The sequence below is a fragment of the Myxine glutinosa genome, chromosome 4 (assembly GCF_964187855.1).
Source record: "Myxine glutinosa chromosome 4, kmMyxGlut1.1, whole genome shotgun sequence".
Classification (NCBI taxonomy): domain Eukaryota; kingdom Metazoa; phylum Chordata; class Myxini; order Myxiniformes; family Myxinidae; genus Myxine; species Myxine glutinosa.
This window is the reverse complement of record NC_136264.1, coordinates 107,351,253-107,376,436: the sequence shown is the minus strand read 5'-3', so window position 1 is coordinate 107,376,436 and position 25,184 is coordinate 107,351,253.

The following is a 25,184-nucleotide window of genomic DNA, read 5'->3' as shown; positions in this document are numbered from 1 at the left end:
TCTGTCTTCTACCGACTCCTCTCCGGCCTTGCACCCCCAGCTCTCTCTGTGCTCTGTCCCCCAAATATTCCTACAGGTCGCACAAGATCTGCCAGCAACCCTCTGATGGTTAAACTGCCGAAATCTCGGCTCTCTGCTCACCTTCACTCTTTCATTCCTCTTTTCTCCCGCCTCTGGAACAAACTCCCTCACTCCCTTCAATCCCACTCCTCCCTCCAGGTCTTTAAAACAGCTGTTCACCACCATCTCTTATCTTCCCCCATCCAAAACCTTGATCTTTTCTACCCCCGCTAATTCACCCCAGATCCACCTTGTTTGAAATTCCAACTTCTTTCCTGGAAGTCCTGGCAGTGTCCATATGTTTTATACCTCTCCCACCGCCCCCTTCCCATGCCCCCCCCCCCCCCAAAGCCCTCGCCCTCTCTCAGATCTCTCGATGTCTCCATGTCTCTCGGTCCCTGCTCTCAAATGTTGTGTTTGTGTCCTTCCCCCTCTCTCCCCATCTTGTCTACCGCTCCCGATGTTATATGTTTTATGTGTCGGTTTGTCTTTCTGTGTGATTAATGTTCGCTCTTTCACGAGCCTCGATCTTGTATACAAAAAAAAAAAAAAATAAATAAAAAAAAATGCCGGTAGTACAAAATAAAATGCGCGATAATAAATAATGTTCCTAAATGGGACGTCCCCACAGACAGACACAAACACAGACGAAGGATAAAATAAATGCAATCAAAAATAATAGGTGTGTGGTTGGCACTTATCTGCGAGCAGCTTGAACCTCGTCAGGAATCGTCTGCCATTGGCGGGAAACGCACGCCGGTTGGCGCGAACTTGTGTGCGGGAATTAGGCCTTGCTGAGCCCTCATTCACCTTACTGTGTGGTCTGCTCAAGTCCCGCTGCCTCCTTGGTTCGCTCGGCCCGGCCCCCAGGTGCACGAAGCTGGGCTACTCGCACAGAGTCCACGAGCTGCGGCCGCCTCGCCACACGATCGGCGCCAAACCCACATCCTTTGTTAATAGCGCTATCGAATGTTTTCGTGCTCGTGAAGAAAACCAACTCGAGAATAAAGTGAATAACCGCTCGCGATGCATCCACAGCGAGAAGGGCCACAAGTAGAACAACCACGAGAAGACCAAAATGTCCGCCGCTTCAATCGTGCGAAACTCAGAGCCAGAGAGTCCAGAGAAGAGTAATAAGTGACCTTTCGCTCTCAAAACCAGGACGAGAAGGCACAAGGGGGGAAATGTCGGTCAGAGCGTTCTTTTAACGTCCAGGATCTGACGTCATCTGTCCTCTTTGCCAATCAGCGAGTTGCTTCTTACTCGTCCTTGTGTCAATCAAAACCATGACAAATCACGACTCCTTGGGGCGTGGCCTCGGCCTGCCCATTCTATGTGTGCCTTCCAAGTCGGGGTTGTCAGTAGTAGGGCTTCATGTCCTGGCTTCCGGTCGGTATTATTTTTAATTTGTGCCATTAAATGCGCGATTCTAAATAGTGTCCAATGTGGTGTCATAAGGGACATAGGGATAAATCACAGAGGGAACAACATACAAGAAATTAATTAACTCTTATTCCCAAAGCTAGTTAACATGTGCCACTCCTCATAAAGGGGATGCAGATACACCTTTTTGTACACCGCTCCTTTCCTATGCCATCTCCAGGCATTGCAAATCGTCATTGCCGGGCACCAAAGGGGGCTCGGCAGTGACGCACGCTGAAAGAGAGTACTCAGTTTTCACTCTAGTTTCTTGGTTTCTTGTTTTCTTTCTTTCTTTCTTGCTTTCTTGCTTTCTTGTTTGTTTGTCCGGACGATATCTCAGCCATCCTTTAAGCTAGGAAGCTGAAATTTCGGCACAATAGTGAGCAAGTCCTTTGTCAAAAACAATATTTTTGGTTTTTTGATTAATCAATTAATTCATGAGTTATTTAATTATTAGCGATTAATTAAGTACTTATTTAATTAATTAAATTTCATTTCTCTTCTGACCATTAACTCAGGCACCTTTTGAGTTAGGAAGCTGATATTTGGACATGCCAATGACCAGGTGATTTGGCTGCAAAGGCTATTTTTGATTTATTAATTAATCAATTAATCAATTAATCGATTAATTATTTAATTATTTGATTAATGACAATTTTTTTTTTTTTTTTAGTTACAGATTCTGATGAAATGGTGGTGGTTTATGTGTTCTCTGACCGAATTGATTAATAATTTAATTTTTTAATGATTATTATTTATTTATTTTCATTATTAATCATTTATTTATCTTCTTTCTCATTTGGCCAATATCTCAGGCACCTTTTGAGCTCAGAAGCTAATATTTGGACATGAGTGACCAGGTTATGTGGCTATCAAGGATATTTTTGATTTATTAATTAATCAATTAATCAATGTATCGATTAATTATTTAATTATTCGATTAATTACTAAAAAAACAATTTTTCCCCCCAGTTACAGATTCTGATGAAATGGTGGTGGTTTATGTGTTCTGTGACCGAATTGATTGATAATTTAATTTTTTAATGATTATTATTTATTTATCTTCATTATTAATCATTTATTTATTTTCTTTCTCATTTGGCCAATATCTCAGGCACCTTTTGAGCTGGGAAGCTAATATTTGGACATGACCGTGACCAAGTGATGTGACTATCAAGGATATTTTTGATTAATTGATTAATCATTTCATCGATTCATTATTTATTGATTAATCGATGAATTACTTATTGATTAATCAATTAATTATTTAGTTTTTTATTAATGACTTATTTGATTAAATTTCTAAAAGATACATCTTCGGATGAAGCACAAGTGGTTTTGTTATGGTATTAGCCAATTGATTAAGAAAATATTTTGTGATAATCTTTTATTGATTTTAATTGTACAATTAATCAATCAATTAGATCTCTCCCTCCCAATGCAGCCTCTATGAGCTCCACTGCGGTATTGCCGGGCGCCGGAGGCGCCCCGGCAATGCCGCGCTGTAGGATATTTAATTATTTGGCATGGGGGCGGTGTACTTTGAATGTATGTGTACTTGTTTTCTTCTTTTTTTGTTGTATAAAAGATCGAGGCTCATGTATGAACTAACATTAACAACAAAAAAACAAACAGACACATCAGAGAAAATAAAGGGAGCAGGAGACCAGATGGGGAGAGGGGGAAGCACACAAGTACAACATTTGAGAGCAGGGACATCGGGAGATCTGTGGGAAGGAGAGGGCTTTGGGGGAGGAGGCGTGGGAAGGGGGTGGGGGGTGAGGAGGTAAACATGGAGTAAAAAAACCCCCAAAAAAACCACATGGACACAGCTAGGACTTCCAGGAAAGAAGTCGGTATTTCAGAAAAATGGATCTTGGGTGAATTAACGGGGGTAGAAAAGATCAAGGTTTTGGATGGGGGAATATAAGAGATGGTGGTGAACAGCTGTTTTAAAGACCTGGAGGGAGGAATGGGATTGAAGAAAGAGAGGGAGTTTGTTCCAGAGGAGGGAGAAAAGAGGAATGAAAGAGTGAAGGTGAGTGGAGATTCTTGATTTTGGCAGTTTCACCAGAAGATGGTTGCTGGCAGATCTTGTGCAACCTGTCGGAGTATTTGGGGGACAGAGCACAGACAGGGCTGGGGGGCGCTAGGCCAGTGAGGAGTCGGTAGAAGACAGAAAGACCACCAACCTGCCTGCAGTGAGTGAGTGAAAGGCCCTCAGTGTTAGTTTCATCGCAGGAGATTCCAATGATTCTGAAAGCTTTGTTTTCAACAGTGTGAAGCTGAGCTAGGTGTGAGGCAGGAGCACCAGCCCAGAGGGGAGAGCAGTATTCCAATGAGCTGCGGATGAAAGCTTTGTATGTGGTGAGGAGCTCAGGTGTGCCAAGGAAGGACTTTGCACAATGGAGGATGCCCGGTCGGCGACTGACATTGGAGGCCAGCTTGGAAATGTGGTTTTCCCAGGAAAGATCATGGCAGATTGTGAGACCCAAGAGCTTGAGTGACAGAACTTCTTGGAGAGGATTGTTGAGAAAGTAGATGGGAGGATTGTCCAGACGGTCTTTTCGGAGAGACATCGTAAGAGTGTGAGATTTGTCAGGATTGAAAGACATGTTCCACCTGTTTGACCAGTCTGTGATTTTGTCCAGGTCTGCAGAGAGTGAGGAGGCTGTAGACTGCCGATCTGAGGGATGAGGTATGGAGCGGCAGAGAGTGGAGTCATCAGTAAAGAGATAGAGAGGATTTTCTAGAGAGTCGGAGAGATCATTGATGAAGACCAGAAAAAGCACAGGGCCCTCCCAGAACACTGCCTTGGGGAACTCCAGCCTGAACAGGAAGGGGAGATGAGAGAAATCCATTCAGGGCCACACGTTTATTACGTCCAGAAAGGAAGTCCGCAAGCCATGCGTGGAGATTTCCATGGATACCAGAGGAGGAGAGTTTGGTGAGCAGAGCGGGGAGCCAGACTGTATCGAAGGCACGTGATATGTCAAGGGAGACAGCTCTAATTTCCTGTTTGACATTGAGGACCTTCATCAATTGTTGAGACAGCAGAAGCAGCATGTCCAGAGTAAAGTGACCTGACCTGAATCCAAATTGATGATCAGAGACCAAGCCATTGGAGAAGAGGAAGGATTTGATATCCGAAGCAATGATGGATTCCGATTCAAACGTTTACCGGATTCGATTTTATTTTACCAGATTCAGTCCATTACTGGATTCGAACCATTGCCCTATTCGCATCTTTCATTATGTTTCTCAGGCCTTTACAGGATTCGAACCATTATCAGATTACCATAGTGCATAATTTACCCGATTTACGCATTCGCATCTGTCTTTTGTGCAAAGAAATCCACAACACCCCCCATTTTTGTAATGGTACAATCCTAACTTTGAATCGGGTAAAGGGTAAAGGGTAAAGGGTAAAGTGTAAAGTGTAAAGTGTAAAGGGTAAAGTGTAAAAGGTAAAGGGTGCTAACTTCACGGACACCTGTGCGATGTGATAGAAATAGGAATTCGGAAAAAAGTGAATCCGGATGTGAAGAGTTTGTAAACATCGACCTGACACATTGACACGTAACACGGAGTTTAAACTGTAAAACGTGGTTCTGAAAGTTGCTTCTCGTGATCTCACGAGTTCGTTGTATTATAATTTATATACAATACAAACAAATGGAGAAGGAAAACGTTTTGTTAGGGTGTAATTTGGCGCCACATCCACTTCGCGCCTGGTGCGGTCGCCACCTCCGCCCTCCCCCCTTCCCCCTTTCCCCTCCAATCACTACGCCACTATATATATATATACAGACTTGGCATTTAATATGGAATTTTTTTTTGTGGGGGTGAACTTACTTTTCAAGATGACTTCGAACCAAAAGTTCATTGGAATTATGGTGAAATTATTCTAGATTTTGTTAATGTGACCTTTAAAAGAAACAAAAACCACATTTGACATTTCAAAGCAAATAAATTGATCCTTGAAAGTGATGTAAACTGATATCGAACTCAATTCACGGACAGTACTGTGTTAAACTTCTGTACGTTTTCCAGAAGTATCTCTTTATTTTGCACATTAACCAAAAAAAATTTCAACAAAAACAAAAGCTAAATTATGACTGGGATTACGGACAGTAAAATTACAGTTCAGTACGTCGTGTAACCCCCACGAGCATTCAGGAGAGCACGTACATGTCGAGGCATGCTGTTCACGAGATTTGCGAAGGTTTGGACAGGAATCGCTTGCCATGCAGTGACAATAGCCTGCTGCAATTCACGCACAGAGGTAGGCTGCTGGTCCAAGTTGTCGATTTGACGCGTTAATTCTGCCCACAAGTTCTCGATCGGATTCATATCCGGGGACATGGCAGGCCACTCCATATGCTCTACACCACGGTCAGCAAGAAAGTGTTGGATCATGCGAGCACGATGAGGCCGTGCATTGTCATCTTGGAAGACAAAGTTTCCTCGAAAGGCTGCACGAGAATATGGAAGCAATGTTTCTTCCAGAATGACCCTGTACTTGAACTGGTTCAGGTTTCCATTCAGAACAACCAGGTCAGTTTTTCACCCTGCATGAAAAGCAGCCCAAACGGTCACCCCACCACCTCCAGCTTGGACTCTTGGCACTATACAATCTTCGTTGTGGGCTTCATGCACTTGTCTGCGCACTCGGACGCGGCCATCTTGACGATAGACCAGAAATCTAGACTCGTCACTGAAGGTCACGTGATTCCAGTGTCCTGGCTGCCATTGACGGTGCTCTCTGGCCCACTGCAATCGGTGCTGGCTGTGTTGTCTGGTCAGGCGTGGCTTTCTCAGGGGATGCCTGGCACGATAGCCTGCTTGAACCAGTCGTTGGTTGACTAGCCTTCTGGATACAGGCACATTTGTCAGTTGCGGCCACTCAGCCCTAAGCCGATTAGCTGACTTGGTACGGCCATTGCAGACTAACCGTTGCAGCTGGCAATCATCTCTCCTTGTGGTTCTGCGTGGACGTCCTGGCCTCGGTATTAGAGTAGGGGCACCCCTCTGAGCATTTCTTTTCAGGATGTTTGACACCTGACCTTGAGTGATGCCATACTGCCGAGCAATAGCACGCTGTTTCATGCCAGAATTTCGTAAGGCCACCACTCCATGACAAACAGCATTGTCAAGTTGACGGACCATCTCCAGAGGAAGCCGCAATAACTTTTGTAGACGTGCAGCAGTTGTTTTCCACTAATACAGAACGCAACAACCCTTATATACCCGATTGTGAAGCCAATCGTCAAATGTACCTGTCCTTACATTTTGTCACGCCACCTGTGATATAATCCTGTTATTGACTTCTTGCTGTGAAAGACAATGTGACATGGTTCTTTCAACAAAGACATCACCGAAGGGTAAAAGAAACTCACCAGATTGATATACTGAGTTCAGAAAGTAAACCCAAGTTAAGAAAAGAAATAATTCCATATTAAATGCCAAGTTGTGTATATATATATATATATATATATATATATATATATATATATATATATATATATATATATATATATATATATATATAATTATATATATATATATATATATATATATATATATATATATGTATACACACACATACATACACACACACACACACACACACACACACTCACACATACACACACACACATATATATGTATATATATATATATATATATATATATATTGTTGCGGATATGAGATTGGCATCCATCCATATCCGCTTGTAAATATTCCCCTATTTCCTCCATACTTCCCAACTATCCCCAATCCCCCATTCCCTAGTCCCATTTTCTGTAAACAACACTCTGTAGACCCGACCTCCCCCTATTTCCCCCATTAAATGTCGCATCCAGGTCCACCGCATCTCACGTAGACAACTATAGGACATCTTGCTAGTTATTCTTAGTTTATGTCAGTTAAGGACTCGTTTCCATTAATTCTGACTCTTCGTTGCACCAGAATGTGATTGTGTGGCACCGTTAGGAAGTTTAGGACCTCCCAATACCTCCCTGCAGCTCTTCCTCACAGCAACAGCAACAACAACAACAGCGGCGGCGGCGCGGGGAGTGTGCGTCCTCACTCCGGCTTGGTTGGTAGGGGGTGTTGGGAGTGCACCATGCCTGTCCAACGAGCCGCCATCGAGCATGTGCTCGACGGGGTTACCAGGTAGGGGCTCGCTGTCAGCTCCTCGTCAAGGGCGGAGCCCGGTAACCCCCGCACCCAATAGAAGCGGCGGACCGATCCCATCTGGGGCGGAGCCAACGAGCCGAGGGCGTGTCACTCCCCGCTGAGCATGCGCAGGAAGAGGGAGGTGACGTGAGATGCGCGCAGAGCTGAAGGAGAAAGGACGCACCCTCCGAGCGCCGAGAGACCTCCCAAAGACTGAGCTGTGTCCTGTCCCTGAGCCAAGGTGCACCTTGTGCTATCGACTGCCTGTCCTTCCCTGCCATCAATCCCTGTGTAAGTCAGTCTTGTTCCGTTTGTCTGTGGTCTGTCTGGGATAGATAAGATTGCGTCTAAGTGCCTATCTCTTCTGTGCTTTACCTCATACCTTGTAATCTACCCCTTTTCTCCACCACCAATTATATCCTCCTCCGGAGGTCTTGAGAACTGTACCCCTTGTGTCGTTTCATTTATCCCAGTCGTTGTGTCCTTTCCAAATCATTGATTTAGCATAGCGCGACTTGGTCAACGTCGGGTGGAATCGGGTGAGTTGGGGAAGAATCGGGGGAAGTGTTAGGTCGCGGCAATACCACCGCTCGGTAAATAACATCTAATCCGCGATCCGTAACAACTGGTGTCGAGGAGTGAGATCGGACCCGAAGCGCGCTTAACGCGCTCAAAATTACAAGTAACCGAAATTTGTTTTGTTTTAAAATAAAAACCCGAATTTTGAAAGTCGCGCTATGGCGGATCAAGACGGCTGGGTTCCGGTAGAGGAGAGTGAGGCAGGGTCGATCCAGGACCAAATTGAGGGACAAGAGGAGAGCGAAGCAGTGAGGGCGGCAGGTTCGCAAAATGGCGTCCTCGTGCACGAGGTTGCGGGCGCGCAAAATGGCGCCTTGCACATGGCTACGGCGGCCGCACCCGCTGCACAAGTGGGAGGGATGGCCCAAATGCAGGCCCTCATGGAGCAATTTATGGTACAAATGCAGGCGTCCCTCAACCTGCAGAAGGACGATATGAGGGCTAATAGTGAGCAAATGAGGGCTGATAGTGAGCGATTGGAGGGCCAAATGGGGGTAATGGGGAACCGGATGGATGCTCAGGGTGAGCGATTGGAGGGCCAAATGGGGGTAATGGGGAACCGGATGGATGCTCAGGGTGAGCGATTGGAGGGCCAAATGGGGGTAATGAGGGACGAAGCGAGGGGTACCGGTGAGGGGTTAGACAAGAAATTTGGGAAATTAGACAATAGATTAGGGGAAATACAGGAGGGGTTAACGGGGGTAGAAAATAGAATGGCTGCCCAGGAGAATCAGATAGAGGGAGTGAAAAATGGGTTAGAGGGGTTAGAAAACAGTATGGAAGGCAAATTGAGGGACATGAGGGACCAAGCGGAAAGGGAAGTTTAAAAAATGGGGCAGCAGATAGAGGGGGTCAGAATGGGGGTAGAAACTAAATTGGATGCTCACAGGGAGGAAATGGAGCAGATGAGGGTGGCATCTGGGCAGGAGATGCAGGTGATGGGAGAAGAGATCAGAAGAGGTGTGAGTGAGGAGGTCGGAGGAGTGTGCGAGGAGGTGAGGCACTGTAAGGAGCGCATGGAGAAGGAGGTGAGAAAGGGGACTGTAAAATTGCAAGGTGGTATAGAGGAGTTGACGCTGGGAGTAGAACAACTGACAGTGGGACAAAAGGAGTTGGGGGATCAGGTAAAGAAGAACACAGCGGTAATAGAGGGTTTAAAATCGACACAGAAGGAGATGAAAAAGGACGTAGGGGTAATTAAAAAAGAGTGTCAGACGGTACATGAGGGCCTGACAAGGAAAATGAACAAGGTGGTAGAGGTGATGGAGGTTAAAGAGCGGGAGGTGCGGGAGCACATAGAAAAAAATAAGGTGGAGTTAGAGGAAGAACTTAAGGGGGCGCACGAGGAGATGAAGGAGGTGAAGCAGAAATTAGAAGAAGTGGAAGAAGGGGTGAGCGAAATTAAGAAGCGACGGAGAGAGGATAAGAAAGAGATAAAGGAGGAAGTAAAAGAATTGGTCCAAAGTCTGTGTTCGGATCATGATGATGTGCTCATTAACCGGATGAGGGATTCGCAGGTGATGGAGGAGAAGCGAAGAGAAAGAGGACCCGGTGTAAGTGGTGACCAATATGGTCGTGCGTATGATGCGCCAGGTGATTTAATGAGCTTGGGGGTCGAGATGGACCCGGGTGTTCGTGAGAGGCCGCTGGTGAAGTGTGCGACAGGTCTGGTGTGCGAAAAAGGAGGTGTGCGAGAAAGTCCGACTCTGGGGTGTGTGAGGAAAAAGTGCGTGCCAAGGAGTGAGGGTGCTGTCGAGAGTGAGTCGGTCGTAGCGCGTGTGCGAGGGAGCACATGGAAGCGCGTAGTGAGGAGTGTTACGGAGGATGTAAAGGGAGAATGCACGCCTGTGGTGAGAGTTACAGAGGATGTAATGGGAGAGTGTGCGCGAGAAAGATGTGTGACGGACAGGTGCATGGGGAAAGAGTGCGCTGTCAAAAGTAAGGAAGAGTGTACACCTGTGGTGAGTGTTACAGAGGGTGTAACGGGAGAGTGTGCGCGAGAAAGGTGTGTAACGGACGGGTGCATGAGGAAAGAGTGCGCTGTCAAGAGTGGAGGTGAGAGTAGTAAGAGTGACACGGAGCGTGAGTTGGTTGTGACAGGTGAGAAAGGAAGCACACCTGGAATGGTAGAGCGTGTGTGGGAATGCACACTTGAGTTGGTCGTGAGGCACGTGGTTGGGTGTGCGAGTGAAAGCACACCTGTGATTGTCACAGAGGAGGTGACCGAGGAAGGGGCGCGAAGAGGTGTGTTGGTGAGGTGTGCAACCAACGAATGTGTGCCAAAGTGTTCGGTGGTCAGGTGTGTGACCAAGGCTGTGAGTGGAATGAGTGTACCTGGGTGTGTTAGAGAAGGTACGACGAGGAGCATGGGAACAGCTGGATGTATGGGCAAGAAAGGGGTAGCGTATGCATGTAAGCATGCAGGTGTCAGGGAATTTGTACTGGGGGACTCACAGGACTCCAACGACCGGACACAGGTTACAAAGGTCTAGTTTATTAAACTGTATTCACTTCATCCAATTACCAAAATGATACCGCATAATATAATGGATCAGGTTAACTCTTTTCGCTGGTCCTTCTCGTTCATCCGACACTCCCGTTCGGTCAGCGCTTCACGTAGCAAGTACTCGTTCATTCCATCGTTCCGTCGGGCAGGGCTTCTGAGGACAAGTGTACTTTACTCAACGTTTGCTCTCGTTATATCGCCAAACTGGACTTAATCTCCTCTCCGCTAATGTCCCGAGGTCATGCATCGCACCGAGTCCTGGCATCAGCTCGCTCCCCTCCTGCTGTGTAAATGGAAATCACAGCAGGGGGGGGTGCTCTAGCCTGGGGCCTTGACCAGGTGTTTCAAGAGATTACATTGTTCATACACATAAAATGTATCTGCTTTGTTACCAGGTTAATTAATAAGTTACCAGGGCCAATCAATATGTTACACTGAGTTACACTTCCACAATTCCCTCATCTTTTTGTTTTTGTTTATATTAACCATTAATCTAAACATCAATATAAGTAAACAATCAATCTCTTTGGTAATCAAATTCCCTTAGGCATACACCGTCATCCTGCAAGAATCACAAAACATTTCGTTGGTCATTGACTTCTTCCATATCGTTCAATCTATTGCATTTGCATCACAAATATATTTTCAAAACAACACTTCACCATCACCAAGATACAACAATTTCACTTCATTTTCAAGTTTTGTACAGCATCTGCACCATCTGGCAAAAAACGTTTGCCTCCACACAAATGTTGACTTTGTTTGAAAGGAAGGGCTGATCACTTGTGTTTGAATCCAGGTATGAAGCATTTTCTCTTCATAGCTCCTGCACTACTTCGTGTAGGATTTCGCTGTTGTGGTAACACTGCGGAGTCATAGACTGACCCTTCTCTCCATGTAGCATTCTTGCCACTTTTTGCTGTGAACCATGATTGGCCAGCAAGATGTGGAACAGGGATGCCGGATGCATCCACACTGATGTTGGGACCATGGTGTTCAGGTCATTCATGGTCCTTACCAGGAGCAACCAGCAGAATCGTGCACAGCTGTTGTGACAAGGGCACAGCCGTTTTTGCAGCTCCATGCTGGTTCCCCGGACGTTGGTGAAGTAATAACATATGTCCCCGCATTTCACAGAGGTTGCAGGTAAAATGTCGTTGTCCTGCAACTTCTGATGTGGTGAATGTTCGAAGTCTTCGAACAAGAGTAAGTGATCGCCTTTCTTTCATATGTTGCAGTGTGATCCAGGCAAATGGTCACATAAATTTCCTTGGTGAAGGTAAGCATTCATCTCCAAGTTACACGGGAGAATGTCTTCATCATTCTTTGAGAAAGAGGGTGTATGCCACGATTAACTTCATTTTTTAGCCACAAATTTTCTTTCTTTCTTCTTCCCAATTCCGTTAGCAATCCCTCCAAAATGTGATCTCGTCTTATCCTTATGCTCAGTCATATCTGAATCTGCTTTCCGCACACACTGAATCAGATAGGGTACATCTTACCATGAAATCAGCATAATCATGTATATCTTCCGACAGTTTCACATTCAACAATTTGTTGTTTTTCCTTCACACAAAAAGTTATATTCATTTATATGCGTCACACAAATAATATTCAATCAGGTATGTATTTTATTACTAAACTAAGAATAGCATTGTATATGATTACAATCACAAACGGGAATACCTAATTCCCAACAACAATTTTCCCAAACCAACAAATTAAGCATAATGTATTATTACCATAATTCCTCTCCACTTTTTCTTTTCCCTCTTTTTTTTTTTTTTTTTTTTTTTTTCTAACAGTGTGTCACTCGTGGTGATATGAGTTCATTGATATTGTAATTGACACAACTCATAACATTGTCGTTATGCCATTATCTTAATTCTACTGTTTATGTCGCCATAAAAGTCTTCCTTTTCTGGTTCCACATTTCTTTCCTCATTTGTCACTTCATGTGTTATCATCGTGTTGTTGGTTACCTTATTCAAACACACCGTCACTAAGGCTTTCAAGCAAGCCACCACTAAAACAATTGCCAATATAACTACTAAACCAACAAACAAGTCTGCTACTCCTTGTATATATTCATATCTATGACATAGTTATATGTCGATGACATTTAACATTATATACCAAACTAACAAGCTTCCTAAAAGGTAAATAAAGAAAATCCCTTAATATGTAACATAATCAGATTATTTGTCTTACCCTGATCCCCCTATCTCCCGGGGTTGAACTCAATCCCCTGATCATGAGTGTAGTTGTGATACATTTTTTCACTCATGCTGTATTAATATCAGCAGGTAATTGTATGTCATGTAGGCAAATAAATGTCACTATTCCAAGTAGGAATATCACATGTTGAAAATGTAATGTTTATCAATGCAAGGGGTGTTAAAATGTAATTCAAATGACTGTAAATCATGACTATCATTTTTCTACCACTGAATGTTCTGCTGGGCTGCTAGGTGCAGCCTCATTTTCTGTGGGATCGTCCACCTTAGCCCCATGTGCTTGCTTGCAATGAGAGGCATGAATCCAACTTTCTATTTTGGGTCCATATTTGTTTCTATTCTTATCAATCTCCTATGGTTTATCAATTCGTTCCAAGATACCGCAACCAAAGGTTTTAACCAAAGCTCTACCAAACTATTTCCAATTTGAACAAAAATGCCAGTGAAACAATGATTCGAAGGATTAACTTCAAGGGGTCAATAAATTTATTCTATAGCCAGATCTAATTTTCCCATCCAATAGTTTGCCTTGCCACATGTCATATTATAACACCTTAATAAACCTTCGAAAAAATGTTTCCCATCTCAACAAATTTCCTTTTTTACAAATAGCCATGTGTAACTTACGTATTTAACTACAATTTCCTCTCAATTTGTTTGGCCTAACTGGCCGCAAAAGTGGCTGCCAGCATGCAGTACCGTTTTTTATCTACCAAGGAAGTGTTCGTCCACACAAGACCTCTACCAAAATGTTGTTTGTAAAAACAAATCTGGGATTTCTGATTACATGGATGCACACTCTCAGGACATTTTCAGGCTGCTGTTAACAATCCACTACGATGACTTAATTCCTTTACCCACAATCAAATAATTAGTACAAATTGAGGATATTATCCCTATCACATTCTTTTATAGATTCATTATGTTGGATCTAATTTTTTCCAATAATTTTCCACTGCTGTAAGGCGGAACAATAGCTCTCATAAGTCTTAGTAATATCGTACTTAATTTGCCCAGCAGAGAATAATTTATTTACTATCCTTTCTCATCTGTTAACCAGTGACTTTGTTTAAACTCCAGAACTGAAAAACCCACAATAGTTCAAACCAGCAAAATTTTCTTTACTCTTTTCCCATATCATCTATGCCTAAAACACATCCATACATACAGCACAATTTATATGCTGATAAAATTCAAGTTTATATATATAAAATCCATGAGCAGAGTATTCTGGGAAGTCAGTGTAAGACCTCTCCCAAATTTGGATGATTTTGTACTTCCTCATTTCCTTTTATGAAGCTCATATCCATAAATAGATGTTATTCTCATATACATTCTATCAAAAAATGGAATCCCAAAATTACTCACAATTTTACTATTAATTAATGGCTGCTCATAACCCAGCACATCAAATTTTTTTTATATTCCATTTCCCTTGACAAAAGAGATAATGTTCATAATCAAATTATATTTCTATTTTATTTTACGGATTCTCTGGATATTCAATCCCATCCACATATCCCAATCCCATCCACATATAACTATCCATTTCCAGACAGGCACACTGTCGGTGTCAACAATCTTGTAAGATTGATACACAAAAACACACACACACACATGCATTATGCATATTTGTTTGCGTTGGAACCATTATTTACAGATCAGATGGGTGTCAATTTTATTTCAATTTCATAAAATTTGTCAATCAAATTCAAAATGCTTATAGACAAATAAACCAAAAGTCCATTCTTAGAAAACCCTTATGATGTCAAATTGAAATTACTCTTTCTGCCTTCACAATAATCTATCCAAATTTTGACTACACACCCATTTGCATGTCAGTCGACCATTGACCTATCAATCGTGCGGAACAATAGTCCGAAATTCCCACCTGATCATCATGTGACTCTTGTTACTTGGTTTGCCAACAATTGCAACGCAATTGTTCCAAACTTTGTAAATTTAAAATTGCTGTGCCCAAAATAGAAGATCCAATTTTGGCATTTGATCAATTAATTATTAATTTGTTAACAAGCAAAAAGAAAAATGAATCATTCTTGCTCTGAAAACTTTTCAGACACAAGAATCATTGACAGTTGTTCATGTTTGTCCAGTAATCGAATCTGTTGAGGCCAATCATCATTTGGGATTTGCAGCAATGAAGGCCTAATCATTGTCTGAGGTACCGGTAAGCACTGGTACCCTTGATCTTGGTTTGCCCCATGACCTTGTCTTCCTGTTGACATACGGACATCTTCTTCTCCAATGTCCCATCTTTCCACACTCGAAACACCGGTTTCTGTCGTTGTCTGATCTGTGCGCCTGTGCACTTGTATTGCTGGGCTGCATCTCTACATCCCTGAGTTGCCACTGCAATCTCTCGTTATCTCCTGAAACACGAAAAAATTCTCTGTACCGTCCTTTTTGGGGAGACAACTGGAAATCAGATGGGACAACTGTGACTTTCATTCCTAATTTCGAGGGCAGTTGTGCATTTGTCTCCTCCACTGTATCCTGTATCCTTTTTATTTTAAGTTCTAGTCCCGTTATCCGTTCTTGCTGTTCCCGTTGTCTGGATTCACCATCCCAAAGATGGAATGCAAGCCAGTCTACCGTTAGATTCTGTCTCTTCCTGGCTTTCAATCTTTGTTCCAATCTTTCCAATCGACTTCGCTCAAATGTACCATCTCTTGGAAACTCCTCATCATGTCCCTTTGTCCACAAATACCAATTCTCGACCTGCCTTATAGCTTCGGCACCATAACGGTCGTACATATGATGTGTACAAGTACCTTTTTGTGGAATCTCTGGTTGTCCTTGTGTGTTCTTGCAGGCTCCATTTCCCATTCTGCCTTTTATCAAAGTAGCGTTGGATGTGTTGTAGCTTGTTCCAGGTTCCTCTAAAGCTTCACTCGTATCTCCAGGAAGGATCTCTCCACCTGTTCGCACGGTGATTTCCAGAGAATCTCCCTCAGCTGTGGCTTTTGCACAATCCAATCTCACAGATCAGTATTTGCAGATGAGCCGGAGGGTCAGTATGAAGTGGGTGAATCCTCAGGTGTCCGCTCTGTTTGACGGGGAAATCACACAATGGTAACCGCACATATATATCTGTATATAAACTCACCACCTTGCTCAATTTTCCCAGGTTGTCTCCACATTGATAATATCTCGCAAAGATATCAAAGCTTCTTTCTTGAGACCGCATTTTCATCAATCAAACAATCAATATATTCAATTCAATTTATTCAGTTCAATTTATGCAATTAAATTCAATCAATTAGATTCAATCAATTAACAATTCAATCAATTATTCAATTTCAATTAATTCATCAATATTCATCAATAAATCAAATTAATCATTTTGAATGACTCCTTGCATAAGCCCTTTCCCCAATGATGTCAGGACAGGTCCATCCATTGACTGAGATCGAATTTCATCGGTCGTCACCTCGGATTCGTACCTCATGTCAATTGATGAATCGCCGTCCTGTCCTAGGGTCATATCTGACATATTTTCCCATTTTGCCTGGTCTCCACAAATTTTTCTTTGCAACCACTAAAGGCAACTCATCCTTCATTCGTGAGACAGCCAAAATGGATGCCAGATATTAAAGTTCTTTGGGAAAAATATCTCATCATTTTCCTTTTAATAGTACCCAAAATCTCTTGGCAATATAAATTTCGTAAAACTCCTGAAATGGGACTGTCAAATTCCTTCAATCATGCTAAATTTTGAAACTCCATCGCTTGTAATACCCAATTTATCCCATAGGGCTTGAAAGTTCTTTCCCAAGTTCATGCAATCATTCTGCATTTGAACCCTATGATATCATTCATAATAATCATCATGATTTTATAGTCATGGTCCTATCATAATCATCTATTTAAACGAACATTTCCTTTATCACCACAGCTATGTGGTATAATCAACAATAGAATAAAACTGTACATAGCAACAGGCTACCTCATGGCCACTTAGTATACCTATTTACAAAAAGTCATAACAATATCGAATAATCATTGAACAATTCAAAAATCGCTTCCACTGCTCTAGCCGCAGCATCCGTGATATTTGTTTGCTCATTCCCTATTCCTGATTCGTCATCAAGGATCTCCATCATTACACAGCGTACTTAATTCCGCATTTTAATGAGAATTCAACAGGAATTTACGACTCAAAGGAAAAAGAACGAGCAGACCTTTTGCAGGATGATCGTTACAAAATCGTTACATATATTAAAGTATTTATGATGTCGACAAATCATATCTTAATTCTTACAAGATTTTGGTTCTTTGAATAAATCACAGCACCGGGAGAACCAGCTCCAAAAATGGATCTTTGTGTTTATTCAGCACCCTAGTAATTGGTTCTTTGTGTACTAATTACACAGCACCCAGGCCCCGCTCATATGGATCTTTGTGCAGCGCTACACAGCACCTGAGCAAAAGGGGTTTCATCTACATTTTCCCTATCTGGTGTACCATCCGTGATATTTGTCTGCTCATTCACTATTCCTGATTCGTCATCAAGGATCTCCATCATCACACAGCGTACTTAATTCCGCTTTTTAATGAGAGTTCAACAGGAATTTACGACTCAAAGGAAAAGAACGAGCAGACCTTTTGCAGGACGATAACTGGAATTAGTCGTGAAAATATATCCAAATACACAAAAATACACACCCACACAAATAAACAACATTTATTCCGTTTAACAGAACAAACATTTCCTCTATCATGACATGCATGTCTTCAAAATTATATGCCCAAGAGAAAAAGTAAAATTAATTAAAACTGCGGGCAGTGATAATCCGGGGACCATACCGCTCCATCCTGATTGGACGAGTGCGTGCTAGAGTTGTTAACAACGACAGTCCAGATCCGATTGTTCAAAATTTCAACTCAATCGATCGAAAAATGAACGCAGGGATGCATTTTAAAGGTGCAGTGGCACTAACTGAGTTGCCACGAATATGGCCATGAAATTGCCAATATGGCCATCACAAAATATTTTCCTTAATCAATTGGCTCATAGCATAACCAATCTGCAAGTATTTCATCCGAAGATGTGTCTCTGAGGACTTTTAATTAAATAAGTCATTTATAAATCAACGAGTTAATTTATTAAATGATTAATCAATAAATCAAAATTTTCCTTGACAGCCATATCACTCGGTCAGTGTCATGTCCAAATATCAGCTTCCTTACTCAAAAGGTGCCTGAGTTAATGTAATGTAATTACTGTAATAAGATTACTGCAATTACTGTAATGATTACTGTAATTACTGTAATTACCGGAACTGTAATTACTGTAATTACCTCAGGTAATTACTGTAATGTAATTACTGTAATTTAATAAGCAATGTAATTAATTAAATAAGTACTTCATTAATCGCTAATAATGAAATAATTCCTGAATTCTTATCCGATTCACTTAACATTTTGAGTGTCCCCAAAACGTTGGAGCAAAACGTTGCAACAACGAAAGTGAAACGTTGTAGCGACGTTGTGGAAACGTCAGCAAAACCCAACAAACAAGAACAGTACACATTTCCTGTAATTATCTCCCATAATCACAACAAGAACAGTACACATTTCCTGTAATTATCTCTCATACTCACCAAACAAGAACAGTACACATTTCCTGTAATTATCTCTCATACTCACAACAAGAACAGTACACATTTCCTGTAATTATCTCTCATAATCACAACAAGAACAGTACACATTTCCTGTAATTATCTCTCATAACCACAACAAGAACAGTACACATTTCCTGTAATTATCTCTCATACTCACAACAAGAACAGTACACATTTCCTGTAATTATCTCTCATAATCACAACAAGAACAGTACACATTTCCTGTAATTATCTCTCATACTCACCAAACAAGAACAGTACACATTTCCTGTAATTATCTCTCATACTCACAACAAGAACAGTACACATTTCCTGTAATTATCTCTCATACTCACCAAACAAGAACAGTACACATTTCCTGTAATTATCTCTCATAACCACAACAAGAACAGTACACATTTCCTGTAATTATCTCTCATACTCACAACAAGAACAGTACACATTTCCTGTAATTATCTCTCATAATCACAACAAGAACAGTACACATTTCCTGTAATTATCTCTCATACTCACAACAAGAACAGTACACATTTCCTGTAATTATCTCTCATAATCACAACAAGAACAGTACACATTTCCTGTAATTATCTCTCATACTCACCAAACAAGAACAGTACACATTTCCTGTAATTATCTCTCATAACCACAACAAGAACAGTACACATTTCCTGTAATTATCTCTCATAACCACAACAAGAACAGTACACATTTCCTGTAATTATCTCTCATACTCACAACAAGAACAGTACACATTTCCTGTAATTATCTCTCATAATCACAACAAGAACAGTACACATTTCCTGTAATTATCTCTCATAATCACAACAAGAACAGTACACATTTCCTGTAATTATCTCTCATACTCACAACAAGAACAGTACACATTTCCTGTAATTATCTCTCATAATCACAACAAGAACAGTACACATTTCCTGTAATTATCTCTCATACTCACCAAACAAGAACAGTACACATTTCCTGTAATTATCTCTCATAATCACAACAAGAACAGTACACATTTCCTGTAATTATCTCTCATACTCACAACAAGAACAGTACACATTTCCTGTAATTATCTCTCATAATCACAACAAGAACAGTACACATTTCCTGTAATTATCTCTCATACTCACCAAACAAGAACAGTACACATTTCCTGTAATTATCTCTCATAATCACAACAAGAACAGTACACATTTCCTGTAATTATCTCTCATACTCACAACAAGAACAGTACACATTTCCTGTAATTATCTCTCATAATCACAACAAGAACAGTACACATTTCCTGTAATTATCTCTCATACTCACCAAACAAGAACAGTACACATTTCCTGTAATTATCTCTCATAACCACAACAAGAACAGTACACATTTCCTGTAATTATCTCTCATACTCACAACAAGAACAGTACACATTTCCTGTAATTATCTCTCATAATCACAACAAGAACAGTACACATTTCCTGTAATTATCTCTCATACTCACAACAAGAACAGTACACATTTCCTGTAATTATCTCTCATAATCACAACAAGAACAGTACACATTTCCTGTAATTATCTCTCATACTCACCAAACAAGAACAGTACACATTTCCTGTAATTATCTCTCATAATCACAACAAGAACAGTACACATTTCCTGTAATTATCTCTCATACTCACAACAAGAACAGTACACATTTCCTGTAATTATCTCTCATAATCACAACAAGAACAGTACACATTTCCTGTAATTATCTCTCATACTCACCAAACAAGAACAGTACACATTTCCTGTAATTATCTCTCATAATCACAACAAGAACAGTACACATTTCCTGTAATTATCTCTCATACTCACCAAACAAGAACAGTACACATTTCCTGTAATTATCTCTCATAATCACAACAAGAACAGTACACATTTCCTGTAATTATCTCTCATAATCACAACAAGAACAGTACACATTTCCTGTAATTATCTCTCATACTCACAACAAGAACAGTACACATTTCCTGTAATTATCTCTCATAATCACAACAAGAACAGTACACATTTCCTGTAATTATCTCTCATACTCACAACAAGAACAGTACACATTTCCTGTAATTATCTCTCATAATCACAACAAGAACAGTACACATTTCCTGTAATTATCTCTCATACTCACAACAAGAACAGTACACATTTCCTGTAATTATCTCTCATAATCACAACAAGAACAGTACACATTTCCTGTAATTATCTCTCATAATTACAACAAGAACAGTACACATTTCCTGTAATTATCTCTCATAATCACAACAAGAACAGTACACATTTCCTGTAATTATCTCTCATACTCACAACCAGAACAGTACACATTTCCTGTAATTATCTCTCATAATCACAACAAGAACAGTACACATTTCCTGTAATTATCTCTCATAATTACCTCTATTTATATATACTAGGGCGTGCCCGCACGTACGTGCTTGCCCGTACGTGCTTGCAAAAAAAAAAAAGACACATGCGTGCAAGCAACAAAACTTTGAAACCACGTGGCAGTTACGACCACAGAACCCTCGCCATTAATATCTATTGTAAGCGTGCCAAATTAATAAGTATCAATTTTTTTTTTTTTTCTATGAGCCTCGACCAGAGAGTGGTTGCTACTCACAAAACACTCGTCGCTAGCTGTTCCATTGTCTGCCGATTCCCACTCTGCTGTTTTTGTCTCATAATCAGGATAAATTTGGAACAGCCCTTAAACTAACATCAAGCAGATCAATTTTTATATTTAGGTTGAGGTTTCACACAAACTGGTTAACTAAATAATACAGAATTATTATTATTATTATATCTCCGCCTTGGTGACCAGTTTATGTTTTGTATCCCACTGATAGGCCGGATCTGGATTCGGACCTGAACCAAAATCCAATCATTTCGTCGTGTAGTGATGGACCTGGACAAAATTTTATGCAATTTTTTTTTTCCCATCGCCATCTTTCATCATAATTCTGGACCGGCATGAGGGGGGTTGTCTGTCATGAATTTATAGGCATGGCGGGAAAACTGAAAAAAAATTATTTATTTAAAACGGGTGTACACGATTGTACACGTGTACGGACGGACCTTACCGAACCGGCAAACAAGTCGCTTCATGCACATCAGTGGTGCGTTTCTTCGTGGCGCGTGTCAGAAGAATTACACAGCGCAGGAAAAATACGTATTTACAGAAATCGTTAAAAAACTCGGATAATCGCTAAAATCGTTGTGGCCGGTGTACCATATTGGAAATATATATATATATAAATATAATTCCGTTTCCCGGTTCCCTGTCGCTCGCCAAGCGCCGATCAAGTCAAGTGCTTCGAACAAGTGCAAAAAAAGTAGTACTTTATCCGTGTGCGGGTGTGTAAACGAGTGTACCGGCCTTACACGTCCTTGAAACAAGCGGTCGCAAGGTGCACACTTGCTCCGCCCGCTTCCAGGTCACAGTAAGGCCCTTTAATTAACCAGCGCAAAAATACGTATTTACAGAAATCATTTAGAAAAAAACGAATAAATTGCTACAGTCGTTTATCGAAATCCCATTCGTGATGGCTCACGCCACCTATATCGCGGCATCGGTGCACAAAGAAGCCCCAGATCACCTGCTCCCCCATGTATGTACCCATAACTTCCAAGTTCGTAAATCATATTGGGCAAGACAAGACACACTCACCTTTTAAAGAAGACTTGCTTGTACAATTGATCGCAGCGGTGCCTCCAAGATTGTCAGGGAATTTGTACTGGGGGACTCACAGGACTCCAACGACCGGACACAGGTTACAAAGGTCTAGTTTATTAAACTGTATTCACTTCATCCAATTACCAAAATGATACCGCATAATATAATGGATCAGGTTAACTCTTTTCGCTGGTCCTTCTCGTTCATCCGACACTCCCGTTCGGTCAGCGCTTCACGTAGCAAGTACTCGTTCATTCCATCGTTCCGTCGGGCAGGGCTTCTGAGGACAAGTGTACTTTACTCAACGTTTGCTCTCGTTATATCGCCAAACTGGACTTAATCTCCTCTCCGCTAATGTCCCGAGGTCATGCATCGCACCGAGTCCTGGCATCAGCTCGCTCCCCTCCTGCTGTGTAAATGGAAATCACAGCAGGGGGGGGTGCTCTAGCCTGGGGCCTTGACCAGGTGTTTCAAGAGATTACATTGTTCATACACATAAAATGTATCTGCTTTGTTACCAGGTTAATTAATAAGTTACCAGGGCCAATCAATATGTTACACTGAGTTACACTTCCACACAGGTGAGGCATCAACGGTAACCGGGTTAGCAGTTAGAGCGACTTTTAGCCGAATCAGGCCCTCGGTGCGTGCCGGGCTTCGCGTGCCGCGAGAACCAGCGGGGATCCGAGCCACGGCGGGTTCGAAAGGACCGCCGTACGCGATCCACGCTGTGCCTCGCTTTGAACGGCCGCATCCGTGCTCCACTAGGCGGAGCGGGCAGCCCGATAGGAAGGGTCGTCATGGCGACCACTTTTTGTTGAGGCATTCCGGCAGGTCGAGATCGGGCCATGGGATGGCTCCGTGCCGAGATGGTGCGTGGGATCTCGGCCCGGGTAAACCTCCTCCCTGCACCGAATGCGGGACGTATCCAGCCGCTGGCACCAAACAACCCGCATTCATGGCTTGGCTGTACGAAGCCGGGCTGTAGACGTGAATTTGCGCACCGAGAGGAGCTAGTAAGTAGACTGTAATGACGAGGATAGTGTTTTGGCCCCGAAATTAGAAAAAAACAAAATTTGCTGATTGGCAAAGGATTGGCAGTAATGATTGGCAGATGATGGGTAGTGATTGGCAAATTTTTGATTTGTTGAAATTTGATGTGCAAAATTGGTAGTGGGAGATGCCCGATGTGGTGGGATGGCAACTCTGTCATCCCTCACAAACTGGGGGCAAAGGAGCACTAGCTTATGGGGTGTATGGCAGTGAAAACTAGCCCGGGTGGGTTAGGATATTGTGTGTAGGGACCTAGAAGATGACATTAGGTAACGTTAAGATTAGTTAGTGACTGATACCTGTAGTGGGGACGCAGGTAGTTTAGTGTGGATGATAATGACGAGGGAGCGCAATAGTTTAAAGGGACGACTGGGAAGCACAAGTTTCAGAGGGGAGTAGTTAGATGAGATGATGCTGTGTGAGAACTGGACAGGTGTGTGGAGCAGTGTATGAGTAGTGAGTGTTGTGGATCAGCGCAAATGCGCTTGGGGGAGAGAAGGGTGCAGGCGGCACCAAGTATGAGAGCACAGGTGTGCAAGTACAGGTGTGTGGAATATATGGAGCAGAGAATGAGTGGTGTGGAGAGAGTTGGAGTAAGTGGTACGGAGTGGTGTGCATGGTGCGAAGGTGTGAATGGGGGAAGAGTGGACCCCCATCACGAATACCCGGGGCGGGTAGTGTAAGTGTTAGGTAGAGGGTATAGGTAAATTGTGGTTGGATATTGGCATCTGTGGTGCGGGTGACAGAATGGTATTGTGGATGGGTGCATTAGTGTTGTGGAAATGGCTGGGCGTGTAGCCTGTTAGTGTGTGTAGTTGGTTTGGGCACTCCACCACTGTGAGGATGTCGGCCAGGTGAGGCCGCAGGTGGGCTCTGGGAGCCGTTAGTGTCAGTGGGTGCCTGAGGATCCCGGGTGTGGATCGGGCAGCCCGTGCCAGAGAGGGCACTGAGGGGGTGAGAGTGCGAGAGGGCCTTCCCCAGTTAGTTAGGTTAGGGTGAGGAGCAGGTAAGCTCGGGTGGCAACTACAGTGGTGGAGGTGTGCAGGTGGGTAGACCTGCTGGGAGAGCTACACGTCACAGCCCAGAAATTGTGCGAGGGCACCGGGAGATGAATCGGGGGAGTGAGACCCCAAATTGAGAAGCACCACAGTTTGGTCAATGGGAATTGGTTTTTAGAACCCATAGTGTAAGTTGGCCAATGGATTGGCAGGGAAAGACCCCGGGTAATATAAAGTTGTTAAAGTCATTTAGGAAATAGTTAGGATTGATGAACCTGTCGCACCATACGCAGCCACTTACCTGTGGTGATGATGACTCCACACCTGTGTTCCCTTGTTCTGTGTTGCAGGAAGGGAGAATTGCTGTGTGGATTTGTGAGACGCATCACGACGTGGATGAGACATTGGGGTGATTCCATCTCTCCCTCCTTAGGAGGGACTGATGATGAATTGGTGATGGCAAATTTTGATGAGAGTTGGAAATGGCAAATTTGATTGGTTAGGAGGGAGAGAAGACGAATTTGGTTTATGGGAGGAACGGGGAAGACAGTAGGGACGTTTGTTGATGTGTAAAGTAGATGTTTATGGGTAGTGTTGTGTTTTGTGGATACAGTAAGGGGTAAGGGAGGGGCAATGTAGGTTACCTGGTGGGGGGGGGGGCGTACGGTAGGAACGTACCTGTCTCACCTGGTTCCCATGTGCCCCCAGTGTGCATTACCTTGTATTGCGTGCACTTTTGCGCCCTTACCACCTTACTCACTTGTTTTCTTTTGTCTCCCACCTCCGAGGATCTGGCTTTGGGGCAG